This window comes from Talpa europaea, assembly GCF_964194135.1.
Source record: "Talpa europaea genome assembly, chromosome: 5".
Classification (NCBI taxonomy): domain Eukaryota; kingdom Metazoa; phylum Chordata; class Mammalia; order Eulipotyphla; family Talpidae; genus Talpa; species Talpa europaea.
The window spans coordinates 87,363,114-87,379,792 of NC_140071.1; positions in this window are offsets into that span (position 1 = coordinate 87,363,114).

Here is a 16,679-nt window from a genome sequence, read left to right on the forward strand (position 1 = left end):
GGGATCAAACTCATGCTGCAGTGGCTGCGGACAGCTTCATAGGTTGTGTCTTAACCCCTTGCATCACCAGGGAGGCCCAGAATTTACTTTCTTAGCAATGTACTAAATATCAGAAAGCTGTGTTAGCTAAGTTATCATGTTTACATTATATCCCTAGTACTTATTTATCTTATATCTGGAATGCTGTAGCTTTTTGCATTCCTCTAATTTCATCTCTTACCATTGTTTTTGGTAACCATAAATCTAATCTCTTTTTCCATGAGATTGGGTTTTTTTGTTTAGATTTCATATATAAGTGAAAGCATTCAGTATTTCAGGATTTTTGTTTTCTTTATGACTTATTTCACTTAGTGTAATGTCTTCCAAGTCCATCCATATTGTCTCAAATAGTTGGATTTTCTCATTTTGTAATGTTGATTAATATTCCTTTGTATATGCATTGTATATGATTGACACTTAGATTATTGCCATGTCTCGGACATTGTAAGTAATGCTATCATGAGCATGTGTGCTATATAGATAGTCATTTGACACATGTTTTTATTTCCTTTTGCAATTTCCCAGAAGTGGAATTTCTGGATCATGTGGTAATCCTGTTTTAATTTTTTGAGTATCCCCTGTATTAATCTCCATGGCAGCTGTAACATTTTATAATCCAACCAGCAATATACGAAAGTTCCATATTCTCCACCTACTCTCCAGCATCATTTATCTTTTTGGATGATAGGCACTGCATTTTATAACCCATCTACTACTCAACACTACCACTATTTGTTGCTGCATTTTCCTATGTGGATTCTCCTGCCAAATACACACAGTAGTACTTCTTTCATTCCATCCAAATTCCTTTCAGAATTTGTTGAAATATCATTTCTGCAAAGTCTTGTTTGACTGCTTTTACCTAAAAGAGTAATACCACATCACACACATGCTCACATCTACTTCAGAGTTCCCTTGCCTGCTTTATTTTACTTAACACTTATCTGTACCTAAAACACTGTATATTATATGTATTTATTCTGTTTTCCAATAATATGAAGATAATGAAGACAGAGATATTTTTGGACCGTATCACCTTGAGTATAGCAACTCTCAATAAATATATGTTAAATGAGGAGGAAATCAATGATTAAAAGTACAAAACCCGCCGGTGGGGGGTTGGGGGGCGGGAGGGGAGGGATTGGGATCAGAAAGTGGGGGTTGCAATTGTATGGGGAATATAAAAATAAAATTTATTATTTAAAAAAAAGTACAAAACCATATATTTAAGGATAGAAGCACTTACAAGAAGTACAAGGAGACAGAAAGGATTTCAATACTATTGTTACTGACTTCTGAAGAACAAAAATAAATTCTTACCATGTTATATAAACATTTAAAATATTTTATGGGATTGTTCACTAATTATTCAGTATATATAAGGCATGTAGTAATTGAGAAGTGTGTCCTCACGGTGATTCTAAAAGCATGGCATTCATTCAATTATTCATCCGGGCCCAAAATATTTATCCTCTACTATATGCCAGAAACTAAAATAAAATGTAAATAATGGGGCCTCCCCTGGTGGCGTAGTGGTTGAGTGCTGGCCTGCGAAGCTACCCACAGCCTCTGCAGGTTCAATCCCAGCCAGCCGGCAAGGGTCCCACATGTTGTGCAAACCTGACCTTTCCTGCAATGCCCGTTGCTCCCCTCAGCAGTGTACTTCAGTCTGCCTGTTCTGTCCCCCACTCTAGCTCTGGTCAATTCTCTCACCCTCCCATGCTTCTGAATATATCAGTGCTTGTATAAATAAATAAATAAATAAATAAATAAATATTTTTTTTAAAATGTAAATAATGCACTATTCACAAACTTTAATAAAACATTTGTGATATGCTAGAGAAAGTGCTAAACTACATGGAGACAGAAATAAATCTTATAGTCCAAAGAACTATTACTATTAAGAATGATGAATAAATAGACAATTTCTAAACTGTTTGATAAGGGCTACAAAAGATGAAAAATAGAATGTATTATGTAACATAGCATAGGCAAAAAAAAATCCAAACTGAAGGAAAAAGCTGTCAAGGAAGAATTCCTTTCAGATGTTACATCTAGTCTAAAAAATTTATCCTGTTTGACTATATAAAATTTGTAATACACTGGTCAGACACCTTGAGTTTAATAAATATTTGCTAGTTTTTAGTTTTTAAGTACCCTTGTAAAAAATGAGTATTATTTACTAAACATTTAAAAATTAATTAAATGAATATTTAAAATTAATATACAAAATTATGCATTTCATTTTTAAATTTTTATTATGAGTGTAAACAAGATGAAATTGATCACTCACAAGTGTTAACACATTTTTTCTAGATTTACAGTGTAAAATATTTATGCCACCTCTATGAAAATCTGTGTCGATGGAAAATACCATAGTGTATACATGAGCCTGGGAAACCATAAATATGCAAAGCTATAATTCTGTAATTTTTCTTTTTTCCTGACAATCAATAGATGAAAAAAATCACATAATTGTCTTGTCAACTTTTATTTAATTTTGTATTTAGTTGTTGATATCTAAAGCATTAAATTTTTGGTGAGAAATACTACATTCCAGAAAAATGTCTAAATAGAGAATATAATGTGCTGTTTTGTAAAAGCAATGTATGTTGGAATTGTTTAAGGTGTGCGGTTTGGTGCAAGCCCTGGGGTTTCCACTTAGTCAGACACCAATTAGAAGTAGACTGTAAGAACAAACAGCATTTTTAAATTGTAGTCTTCCTGAACTCAAGTGTTTATGCTAATGGGCATATTTCACTCAATATTTTCATATGTCATAAATTTTTAAGGCAGTTCTATTTTTATCTGTATCTTGCACAAAATGATAGATTCAGAATATAGGTCAGGGTGTTACTAGTTCCTTAGAGCAAATACACACTTGGGAAATACCTGTTTCTAAAAAAACATCTAAAGACAGTTTTGTATTTGGACTTTTGATATTTTGATATTAAGTTTTAAAAATCTTTAAAAATCTTTTATATATAAACACATGTGCATTGACTATAAACAATGACGTTCAGCTTAAGAAAGGATTCATATTTAAATTTTAAAGATTATGCATTAACTTGGATCTTTTAGAAATACTATACATTCCTATTTTATTAAATATTTATTTATTTATACAAGAACTGGGGTACAGGCCAGAGCTGCGGGGGTGATGGTGATAGAATTCACCAAAGACAGAGCAGGGAGCAGAACAGGCAGATCTACTGAAATACACGGCTGAGGGGAGTAGTGAGTGAGACAGGAGAGGCCTGCCGCACCATGTAGGTATCTCCCTGGCCGTCCTGGAATCGAACCCACACTGCAGAGGCTGTGGACAGCTTCACAGCACTGTGCTCATACAGCTGCACCACTGGGAAGGCCCATGATACATTTCTAAACTCAGATCATACATCTATCATATGATATTAGATCTGATATTTGGAAGTCAACCATTCCTTATAATGTCCAGGTTAATGCTATATTGTTTGCAATAATATGACTTACCTCCTTTTCCAATTCAGGACTTGAGACTGTGATTCTTATATTATTCATCCAATTTGCTGTTTCCCTTATAATAATAGTAAATCTGAATCTGTGTTCTCTGTGTTAATGTTCAATATTTCCAAGGGAAATTATTCCTGGAGTCTAGCTAGTTAAATACTTCTTGAAATCCATTTTTTTAAGGCAAGTATAAGTGCTAAAGCATATAGCATTGCTACCCATATTAAATGTGTGCTCATTAACAAAAATATATTGAGAGTGGCTCTACATCTCCTGGGCAATAGCAAGTTATGCCTCAACAATTTCTTGAATTTCTGTCCCTAAATTCTATTTAATCAGTTCTGCATAAACCCCATAGTCACATGTTAGTACACTAAACATGCACATAACTAAAAGTTTTTTCATCATAAGTGTTAAAAATTTAAGGTGTTTATTAGTATTTAATTTAGATAGACTCAGCTGTATACAAATTCCCCTTCATAATGTTTTTCAGAGGAAAATAGTCTTTCATTTAAAAATATTTTTAGGGCCTCCCTGGTGGTGCAGGCAGTTGAGTGCCACACTGTGAATCTGTGTGCAGCCTCTGTAGCGTGAGAATCCCACATGGCACAGCAGACCTTTCTGTCTCGCCCGCTGCTCCTCTCAGCAGTGTGTTTCGTCAGTCTGCCTGTTCTGTTCCCCGCTCTGTCTCAAGTGAATCCTCTCACCCTCCTGTGCATCTGGCCGGTACCTGGTTCTTGTATAAATAAATAAATCTTAAAAAAAAAAAAAAACAATTTTTAAATGTTTTTAAAGGTAAATGAGTTATTTGTTATCTATACATTCAACAGCTTCCTCTGTTTTCTCCCCTTCCTTCTTTTTTTCATTTACTTATTTTTTATTTTTTATTTTATATATTTTTACAACATTTTTCATTTTTACACAATGTATATATTTTTCATCTTGGTTATAGTACCCATACAATGCCCACCTCCTTTGTATTAACTGTAAGCCCTCCTTCCTCTCCACCCCCACTGTAGTGTGTCTCTGGTTTATACTTCTTGTTGATTTTGATTTTTACTTTATTACAATTAGTCTTTTTCCTGGTCCCTAATTTAGGTTTTCTAAATTCCTGCTACGAGTGAGACCATCAAGTATTTTTTCTTTTTCTTTCTGGCTTATTTTGCTGAGCATGATCCCTTCCAGCTCCATCCATGTTGCTGCAAATTGTATGAGTTTATCTTTTTTGATTGCTGAGTAATAGTCCATTGTGTATATGTGCCACATCTTCTTGATCCATTCATCTATGAAATACACCTCAGTAACATCTTTAAAGACTCATCATCCAAAGCAGTGATAGTGACGGCAAAGATAAACAGCTGGGACTACATCAAATTAAAGAACTTCTGTACAGCAAAAGAGACAGTAACCAAAATAAAGAGACATCCCACCAACTAGGAGAAAATGTTTTCACACAACACTAATAATAAAGGACTAATCACAAAAATCTACAAAGAGCTGAAGAGCCTCAACAAAAACAAAGTAAATAATCCAGTCAAAAAATGGGCAGAAGAGCTAAAAAGGAACTTCTTCAAAGAGGAAATGTGAATGGCCAACAGGCATATGAAAAAAATGTTGAGCATCACTTGTAATCAGGGAAATGCAAATCAAAACTACAATGAGATACCATCTTACACCAGTGAGAATGGCACACATAAAAAACTAGCAGCAACAAATGTTGGCGAGGATGTGGAGAAAAAGGAACTCTCTTGCAATGCTGGTGGGACTGCAAACTGGTCCAACCACTATGGAAAACTCTGTGGAGTTTCCTCAACCTGCTAAAGATGGAGCTTCCAGATGATCCAGCAATTCTACTTCTAGGTATTTACCCAAAGGACACAGAATCATTAATTCAAAAGGGCACCTGCACTCCTATGTTTATAGCAGCTCTATTTACAATAGCTAAGCTATGGAAACAATCCCCTTCCTCTTTCTTTTCTTAACCTTGTCATGATCCCTCCCACTACTATTTTCTTTCCTTTTTTATCATCATCATGACTTCCTTCAATTGAGACCTAACGCATGTGTTTTTTTCATCAACTGTCTTAATCAAAATGAATACATTTTTAAATTAAAACCAAGTACTCTCATTAATACTCTGATTGAGTAAGTATGCAAGAATTAAACTACCCGTTGATGAGTACATTATTTATTTCCAGCATCTGAAAGCCTGTCTCCAAATCCTTAGATCAGTTTCCCATGGGATAATATAATACACCTGCCAGAGATTTTTAGGGAATGCATGCTGTTTAGACAGAGTGCTAATAGCATCACAGAAGTAGTGTTGCCATTTGAATTATTTTCCTTCACATTCTTCTATATTCATAGACTGACTAACCTTTACTAAAAGAGAAGTATGCCACTGTGTCTATGCAGACATTCTCTTCTCTCCTTTTTTCCTAGTAAACCAGCCCCTATGAATAGTAAGGAGAGAGAGAAAAAAAAATATAATTAGATTATCCACACCGTTACTTCAAAAACTATAATAAAGTAAAAATCAAAACCAACAGGCAACTATAAACTAGAGACATTCTGCAAGGGGGGAAAAGGGAGTAGGATCAAAACAGGGGTGGGAAGAGCACAAGGGACTATGGTGATGGTTCATGGATGAATGGGTGGTAGGAATTTCACTGGGACTATAACCGAGATGAAAATGCATACATTGTACAAAAATGAAAAATTATATAAAAATACATTTAAAAAACTAAAAACTGGAGGAAAATCTTATACCTGATACTTAGCGTAGCTTATGAAAAATTTTAAAAATATAGCTTTCCTCTATAAATAAAGAAAGCATGTAGACATAAGTGCTTATCCAATAGGAAGCCATAAAATATAGCAAATAGGATCACTGACTTTGTAGTTTCCACAGAGCTGGAATCAGATCCTTGTTCCATATTGTAGGAGCAGAGCAAGTTTAGGTTAGCTAAACTTGCCAGTTCTCAGTTTCTACATATCTAAAATGACAGTAGTAATAATATTTACCATAATTGGTAGTCAATAAAATTAAGTGAGAGGATGTGGGAATGTTTATTACAGAACCTCATGAGTATTCTATATATAGTATATGATGTTGTTAATTGCACCAAAGCCAAATTGCTAAATCCTGAGCATATCAATTTCTCCAACTAATTTTGCCATAAAATACTTATAAAAATAACTCCAGCTTACCCTCTCTAACAGAAATAGTGAAAACAATGACTTATTTAATTTGACATAACATAGCTAGATTTATTTTCTAAACTTAATCTTTCAAGAAGTAACATTTTTCCGATTATTCGGCAAATATGTATTGAACACTTGAGATTTGTCAATCATTATTCCAAGGCCACACTGAAAATAAAGCAGTGGCCAAGGAAGGTGGAATAATTTCCCTGGAATTTATATTTCAATTCATAGAAGAATAGGATGAGATTAAAAAAAGAAAGCAGACAGACACCAAATGGATAAACAAATACATAAGTAATTTCATGAATGATAAGTTCTCTGAGGACAACAAATCAATATGATACTCATTTGTGGCCTGGTAACTTCTTTGGTTTGTAGGGGTGAGGAGACATTCTTTGCAAGTTTGTTTAAATTAAAGTTGAATGACAAAGTGGAACAAGCTATGACTCCCTCAAAGAACAAGTCTACTATATCCCCATGTAGGAGGGGCAGAAACCAGGCTAATGTGCTGGAGTTAAGTGGTCTAGGGGAAGAAAAATGATTATTCAATTTATTTTGCTTTTCCATTTGTTTTCCATTTATTGAGTCATTGACCATTTTCTATTTATGTGACACATTAACTCTTGATATTAGAATATAAAAACATTTCATTTAAGTCCAAGATGTCTACAATACCCAAAATATGGTCACTGTATATATACTCTGACATAATAAGATTAAAAATCCAACATAATTTACATGTTAAGGCAGGGAGGGAATTATTTCTGGATTTCTATAAGGCTTGGAAAATATTGTGCCATAAAAGATTTAAGAGTTTATGTGAAAATGAATAATTCTCGTTTTCAGTAGTGAGGTTCAGTGACTTTATTTCCATTTGCAGTAAAGGAAGCAAGAAGTGGGGGAAATGAAGAAGAGAATTACAGTGTCCTTGCCTTACCAGCATGCAGATTATTTAGCAGAGTACCACTATGCTCAAGCTTTTACTGCCTGGGGTCCCTAAGCAAATCATTTCCATTACTAGTCTGCTCTAATAACCTTTTTGCTGACTCAGCTCCCTGAATGTAAACATCATAGAAATGATTGGGAACTAAAAGTCAAAATTTAAATTGTGTAAAAGCATCTAAAAGGAAATTCTTCTTACATGTGCCTTTATAATCATAACTCTGTTTAAAAATCTGCTTATCATAAGTCTTTTCACTCTCTGAAGCCAACAGAGGAAAAATAAGTCATTTTTCACATATTGCTATATGTTACTAAAGCTCACTATCTTGAAGGACAGTTTTTTCACTCCATATTAAGACAATACATACACAAGTACTTCTACTCCTTTATGAATATATTTATATTATATATAAATATATATATATTCTCCATATACTCCAACTGATTGCCTTGAACTATCAAAATAGACACAATGAATTCCATAGCATTATAAATAACCTCCTTCATTGTCTGGTCAAATGAGTTCTTATTGGGTTGTCTTAAGGCACAAAATGAGATAACATAGTTTGTATTTATTGTGTACAGGAGGTGTTTATTTTCTGCCTGATCTTCTGTTTGGTTGATTACTATTAATATGTATCCATTCTTCCCCTAACCCCTAAGAGTCCAGCTGATGAATTTAAAGAATAGATTCTGGAGAGGAGGGGGAAATCCTTTGTGTGATCTATATGACAATATCAAAGTAAAAAAAAAAAAAAATGAGGGAGCAATGTGGTTCTTTAAAAAATAATTCTCCAGGGCCTTCCCAGTGGCCCAGCAGTTGAGCGCTGGGTTGCGAAGCTGCCCGCAGCCTCTTCAGCGCCAGTTTGATCCCTGGCTGCTCCCCGGCCACCGGAGGAGGGTCCCACATGGCGCGCAGACCTCTCCTGCCTCCCGCTGCTCCCCTCAGCAGTGTACTTCGGTCCTTCTGCCTGCTCTGCTCCCTGCTCTGTCTCTGGTGAATTCTCTCACCCTCCCGTGCTTCTGACTGTACCCAGTGCATGTATAAACAAACAAGCAAACAAATAAATAAATAAATAAAACATGCCTCTATTAAAAAAAATAAATAAAATAAAATAAAATAATTCTCCAAATAACATTACTGATGTAGTTTAAATATTGCTATTTCCATATTTAAAATACCAGATTATCTTAGAAGTATGATTATAATAATTGACTAAGCTGTATTATTATATATTTTAAAGATGATCTTAGTAGGTAAAAAGGCTATAAATTACAAAGAAGTAAGCAACTGCCTCCAGAATTTGTAATTAGCAGCTCATCATATTACTGAGTCAAAATTCTGTAACAATTAAAGCTAAAATATTGAAATGCATTTTGAAACATAAGTGCTTAAAGAGAAGATGTCATGGTGAATGCATAGAATCTGTGCCTATTACAATGAATAGTATTGAATCATAACAGAATAAATTATATCACTGAGATTTTTAAGTGATTTCTATAATAATAATTACTATTGTTACTATTTTCAATGTATGTGTGCTATTAGTCCTTCAGTTTATTGTTTTCCTTTCTGGTAAAATAAGTGCACATTTTTAATTTTATTTTTTTTTATAAATTTTATTGTTATATTTCCCATATAATTGCTGCCCCCCCATTCTGACCCCAATCCCTCCCCTCCTGCCCTAAGTGCACATTTTTAAAAAGCAAAAAGTTCCCTTTAATATCAATATTATGAAACTCTTTTTTGTAATAGTGCTAGTGGTCAGCTTGAACTTAAATAAGGCCTCTTTAACAATGTGCAACATCTTGTTTGGTTCTTAGAAAGCAAGTGTAAAAGAGATGTGGAAGTTAGCCTGTAAAGGCAACTTAGTATGTACGTGTATGTGTGTGTGGGTGTGTAGAGAAAAGCTGATGATTTGCATTTAACTCACTTTTACCTTCAGCAAAAGATAATTACAGCAATTTATGGTGGAGGCAATATTAGTAGTTTCCATAAATACTTATTTCTAAACAATATAAGATTTTTTGTTTGGTTTATGTCATTTAGAATTTGCAGAATTTATAATATAGCATAAACATGCTAAAGGAAAGTAATTATTTTTTCTAGATGTTTTTAGCTGCTTTTTTTCCAGGCAAGTTTCATGGACATTACTAAGCTGAAAAATTGAGAAGCAGTAGTTGCGATGTATGTGTTAATTAAAACTGGGTGCTTGATTCAGAAAAAGAGCTCACCTATGTTATCCCATTAAATTTTCAAAACTACCACAGATGAGAGCTATTTTCACCTGTTTCATAAATAAAAAGCTCAGGTTGAAGGAGGTGAAGAAATCTACAGAAGCAAGATTCAAATTCAAAAGATGCAATCTCCTGCTAAATTTGGACTGGGCTCAACCAGGTTAAAATTAGGTAAGTTAATGAAATGAAAGGAAAGTTTCCTAAATTAAACCAATATTGATCTTTAACATTGTCAAATGATAATATTTATCCTTTCAATAATGCTATAGTAAAGCTACTATGGTTGTGTGAAATTGCAAATATCAGTAATTTCCTGAGGCTAATTATGTAAATAATATGACTATTAACAACCAAGTATTTATTATGAAGAATTTATTAATGTTAGACCAAAGATTCTTTCTCTAGTTGTTTTTTTTTCCCTAGTTTAATTAGTGTTGCTGGTAAATATCATGAAGCTCTTGATTTTTTAGTGTTTTAATTTATGAAAGCTGCATGCATAGCATAAATATTAAGTAGGGAATGAATCTAAATATATGTTTAACAAAAGATAAAGAAAACCTGCTTTTCCATTCAATAGCAGGGTCTTTTAAATTAGGAAAGGATAAACGTAAAGATATCCTCCTTTTCATTGCCTTGACCATCAGGAAACAGAGCTTTGTTAGAAAGAATGGTATTGCAGAACATTGGTCCATCCTGCAAATTGCTTTACTTCCCTCAGAATTCCAACTCATTTCAGCAGTTAGAATAGTGCATGGGAAGAGTGACCTTGAATACTGTAGCTCACCATCCTTATCTGGAATATTTTCCAAACTAGGCAAATTTTGCAAAACTGTATGTGCGTGTACATTGAATGGAAAAATTAGAGACTCAAAGCAGATTCAGATCTCAATCAGTTCCCTTATGTCTCATCTAGCCCCATTTCTCACTGCTTGGTCTATTCACTACCACACTATCTTTCTTTGCATACTGGTCTCCTTGACACAATCTCTCTCTCTTTTTGCTTCTTTTAACTTCCATTTTATTCCCTTTCTCTTTTTTCTTAAATGGAGTATAATCAAATATTATAAAAGATCTAAATTTTGAGAGGATAGGGTAACCTTAAGAAAAAGAAGTCATCCTTCATGTGAGATGAGCACATTGCAAATTAGCGATCCTGCTTAAAGCTACAGGGAAGTTTGTAGCTAATTAGCTTATTATTTTCCAGAGGTTGTAGAAACTAACAGACCTTAAGAGTAAATACTATTTCTGTTACAAGGCCGGGAGAGGGGAAGACCAGGAACCCTCAAATATGCCTGTTCTAAATAGGATTTGTCATCCACTGCCTTAAGAAAAAAACATACTCCAGTCCATAAGACCTTTAATGCAAAGGAACTTTAAAACAATTAGTGGTATACAGAAAAGACAAAGAATAAAGTTTTTAAACCAAATTCCCAACATTATCTACCCCCTTGTGGGTAAATGTCCAGCCAAACAGGGTTGGCCCAAAGCAGGGCCACTGAGGCCTGAAAGCTTGTCACGTGTCTAAAGCACATTTTGGTAGGGACCCATAAGAAAGGGGAAGTACATCCGGGACAGAAAGAGCAAAATCAAGATAAAAGCTGCCATTGTTGACCTCCCCACAGGTCTCTTATCTACACCTGTTTCAACCAGTCCAAGACCAAATGAGAAGCAAGCACAGCTTCTTCACATGTCTCTCTGCTCCATGTGTCTCTTCCAGGTCTCCTTCTTGCTCTCCACCCTGTTGTCTTCTTCTTTTTTCAATATACTCTCCAGCTTCTTTTTCTCCCTGTTCAGCTCCACCCTCCCTTGGATGGAACAGGGATCCTAGAAGCCCCCCTTTTCCTATTCACAACAGTGAATAAATTAATAAATGAAGACCATAAGGATGAAATTATTTTACATAATGTTATCCTATGTATTATACAGATAATTTATGCTAGATTCAGAAGTTTAATATAAAAGTAAAACAATAATCATATCGATTTTAATTTCTGTAGTTGAAGGTAAAATTAATTTCACTTGCAGAGATGTGATTAAGAAGTACTTAATGTAATGCCCATCTCATTATGAACTTCAAATGAACCATAAATCAATATGTTAGATGATTCACCCCACTGTTGTACATGAATGTGATTCGTGGTGGGAAAGTCACAGACCAGCATTGCTCATAATCCCTCTCTTCCTGAGCTCTATTGGTCTTAACTTATGTCCTAATTTAACCTTCCTTTTTCTAAGAAAAGAACATTCCTTCTATTCCTCTGTGGAATCATCTCAATAAAAATTTAACCCAGGCCTCCCTGGTGGCGGAGGGATTAAAGACAGAGCCATCAAGCTATGCCAGCCACTACAGCATGAGTTCAATCCCTGGCCCCCCAGGGAGCAACACACAGAGCGCAGCAGACCTCTCCTATCTCACCTGCTGCTCCCCTCAGCCGTGTATTTCAGTGGATCTACCTATTTTGCTCCCCACTGTCTCTGGTAAATCCTCTCACCACCCCCCACCTCTGGCTTACACCCCAGTTCTTGTATGCATAAATATATCTTAAAAAATTAACCCATATTTATGTACCATCATATCTAACCATAACTCTTCACTAAAATACCCTTAAATTCTTTCTTTAGATGAATACAGGAAGTCAGAAAAGCTACAGTCAGAAAAAAGAAAAGAAAAGCCACAGTTTCTTAAGTAAAACTTAGTGGACAAAATCCCTGGAGAAAATGCTGGGAATTTGAATAAATATGCCTTGTGGGCATTACAGGAATTCTAAAATCTTTGGGGAAACCTATGGCAGAGTTTACCTGCTATTCTAGATTTCGAATGGACTGGTGCTTCCAGTAAAGTTAAGTCATTCAAGCCAGTAAGGAAATGGACTATGGAATCTTGTATCGCTGATAAGTGAATAAATAAAAATGAATAAAATAATGCATATTTTGAGAAATTGAATACATGACACTTCATAAAATGTTCAGGTTTTTCCTTGGTGAGATATAGTGTCATATCATATTAAGTTCTGATTTCTTTCTGTTCTTACACGCTGTGGTCTTTATGGTGAGTATATAGAAATCCACCTTTGCATGAATAGTTCAAATCTGGAGGTGAACCACATCACCTCACTGGTCCTCACCACTCACTAGCTCTGAGCTTTATCGTTTCAATGATGATCCATATTTGGCTCCTGTTTCCTGTCAAATTTCAGTACCTACTGATTCCTTGCCATAACTTAGTCACCAATGTGCAGATTCAAGGTGTATATTCCAAATAATTTTTCCTCCAGCCATCAGAATTAAACCTTGAGAAGAAGAATGTAACATTCCCCACTTCAGATTCCATATTGAAATGGACCAATTGGACCAGCTACTTTTCCAAGGATTCCAATATAAGGAAGATCCCTTCAGCCTTTATGTCTAAACCAAAACATTTCACGTCTTTCCCATTCTAAAAATTTGGGAACATATTATGTCAAGATTAGTTATCAATATTGGGGATTTTCAGAGGAATTATTCTTGAAAGAATTTGAAAGACAATCCCATATTTTATCATCTCTTACCTATAACAATTACAGTGAAATGTCTTCTTTTCCTTCTTTAAAATTCAGTCCCTGAGTATAGCTTCCAGACCTAATTAGTCAAAATAATTAGTAAAAATATATGCATCACATTTGTGAAAAAAAAAATCTACATTTGGAGATATTAAAATGTAAAGTATAAAATATTAAGCAATATAAATTTTATATTATTCATATGTTTTTGTTTCAGTTTAATTGGTATTGATTTTGAGTGTAATATCATTGCTGATACCAGCACTTCCCACTTTTTACATATTGATTTATGGTTCATTTGAAGTTCATAATGAGATGGGCATTACATTAAGTACTTCTTAATCACATCTCTGCAAGTGAAATTAATTTTACCTTCAACTACAGAAATTAAAATCAATATGATTATTGTTTTACTTTTATATTAAACTTTTGAATCTAGCATAAATTATCTGTATAATACATAGGATAACGTTATGTAAAATAATTTCATCCTCATGGTCTTCATTTATTCATTTATTCAATAATTCAGGCAAAAATTACATTCAAGAAAACTGAGGAAAATATGTCCCATTTTGCACTTTGTCAAGGATCAGTTCTAAGCTAAGACAGAGTATGAATAAACCCTGAGACTGCAATTTGAGGCTAGTATATTTTCCTACCTGTAGGCCCACAAAGTCTTTCTTTCATCATTAAAAATTTCCCAACTTAGAAAATTAGGTCAAAAGAATCAAAGCAAATACATTCATCATACATATTTTTCATGTATCCACTGCTCAATTTTATTCCTTTTCCATATATAGACATAAAATGAATTGTCTAATGCTTACTGAGAGCTTAGAGTTTGATAGGCATTATGGTTAGTAATTTATATGCATGCTTATATTTAATCAGAACATAAACTTATGAAATACATATGTTACTTCCATTTTATAGCTGAAAAAACAATTTAAGTGACTTAAGGCACACAGCTCATAAATATAATTGAATACAGATCTAGTTCCAAAGTTTATTTTCTAAATTACATTTGTATATGAAAAGTTTGAAATTCATATTTTAGTTCATTTAATTGTTTTTTTAGAATCAATTTTATTTCATTTATGATGAACATATAAATATCTTTACATCCTTTTCCAAAGTGGATAACTTTTGTTTTTACTTAATCCTAATGTAGATAGGGCCACCCGGTGGCGCAAAGGGTTAAGCACCACACTATGAAGCTGTCTGCAGCCTCTGCAGCATGAGTTCGATCCCAGCTGGCCAGGGAGCAACACACATGGCACAGCAGACCTCTCCTTCTCTCCCACTGCTCCCCTCAGCAGTGTACTTCAGTCAATCTGCCTGTTCTGTTCCCCACTCTGTCTCTGGTGAATCCTCTCACCCCCCACATCTCTGGCCTGTACCCCAGCTCTTGTATGCATAAATAAATAATTTTAAAAAAAAACCCAAATAAGCCTAATGTAGATATTTGAAATTTGTGTTAAATTTGCAAAGATTTGAATTATTTTGACATCATTTATTCATGTTTTTTTACACATTAAAAAACACAAGAATAAGAACATTTGCTCAGTGGTAAAATGATAACTTTAGGGAACAAACTTAATTCACCTAAAATAGTTTTACCATATCTTAAGGGTTGCAATTTAAATAATTCTAGATGAAATGTAGGTACATCCCCTTATCATGTATTGGAGTCCTAGCGCTGAGTTGTCAGAGAACCAATTGAAGATCAACAGGTTGACAAGAAGTAGAGCAACTCTACAAGGAGGAAAGGTGATACTTGGCAAAAGAGAAGAGACACTGACTTTGAGAGTCTTCTTACGATGTCTGTTCCAGGAATGGTTGGCATAAGGTCAGAAACGGGAGGAAAAGAAAGAAACATTTATTCCTATAGGCTTAATATTCCACCCCACCTCCCCTGTCTCCTTATCATTGTTGATGTATTTGGAGTACATTATTGCCTGAGTAAAATATGTTAATATTTAATGTAAATTTATTTATTTGTGTTAATTTATTTTTATAATTTAGTTGGTTTTATTGAGGTAGCATTGGTTTACTACATTGTATATGATTTCGGTAAATAAGTTCATACCACCTCAAATGTATGTCCCCACACCGCCCCTACCACCAAAGCACCCACAGTCCCTTATCATAGACTACTGTGCTCCCTCCCACCTTATTCCCTCCACCATTCACGATCCCATCCCCCCTCTAGAAGCCTCAGTCCTGAAGTACTATTTCCAGGGTTAGTTTTGATTTAGTTTTGTGAGTACCTTTGTTTTGTGTCACTATATTATACATGTGACTGAAATCATCTGGCATTTGATTTTTTTTCTTCTGACTTATTTCACTAAACATAATTCCCTTCAGATCCATCCATGTTCTTGCAAATGGTAAGAGCTGAACAATATTCCATTGTGTGTTTATGTTGTTTATTCAAACAATCTCTGATGTTGAACACATAACTGTTTCCCAAACTTGGCTGTTGTATATAGTGAACATAGAAGAGTACATATATTCCTTCAAATATGAGTTTTCAAATTCCTCAGTTAGATACCTGAGTGGAACCCTGAGATATATCCTAGATCTATTTTGAATGTTTTGAGAAACATTCAATATTTTAAAATATTCAGATACTTTCTGTAGGGATTAGATCTGTGTACACTCCCACCAACAGAGTATTAAGGTTCCTTTTCCCCCCACATAACCACCAACATTTGTTGGTGCTGGTGTTTTATTTATTTGTGTGAATCCCAAAAGAGTAAGGTAGTACCTCATTGTGATTTTGATTTTCATTTCCCCAATGTTAAGTGATGTTGAATATTGTTTTCATATGCCTCTTAGTCATCTATATCTTCTTTGGAGAAATGACTATTTAGTGCCTTTGCCCATTTTTTGATGGGGTCCTTTATTTTCTTTCTGTTAAGTTGTATCAGCTCTCTGTAGATCTTGGATATTACAGCATGTATCTATAGATGTATGGTGTGTAAATATTTTCTTTTATTCAGTAGAATGCGTTTTGTTTTAAGGATATTTTTTCCACTGTTTTTAATTTGATGTAATCTAATTTGTTTACTTTTGCTTTTGTTTTCCTTAGCATTAGTTGTCCCAAAAGACAATAAAACCAACATCATAGAATATTTTGCCTATGTTCTCTTCTAATATTTTTATTGTTTGTAGCCTTACATTCAACTCTTTAAACGAGTCTGAGACCAGTTTCATTTTTTT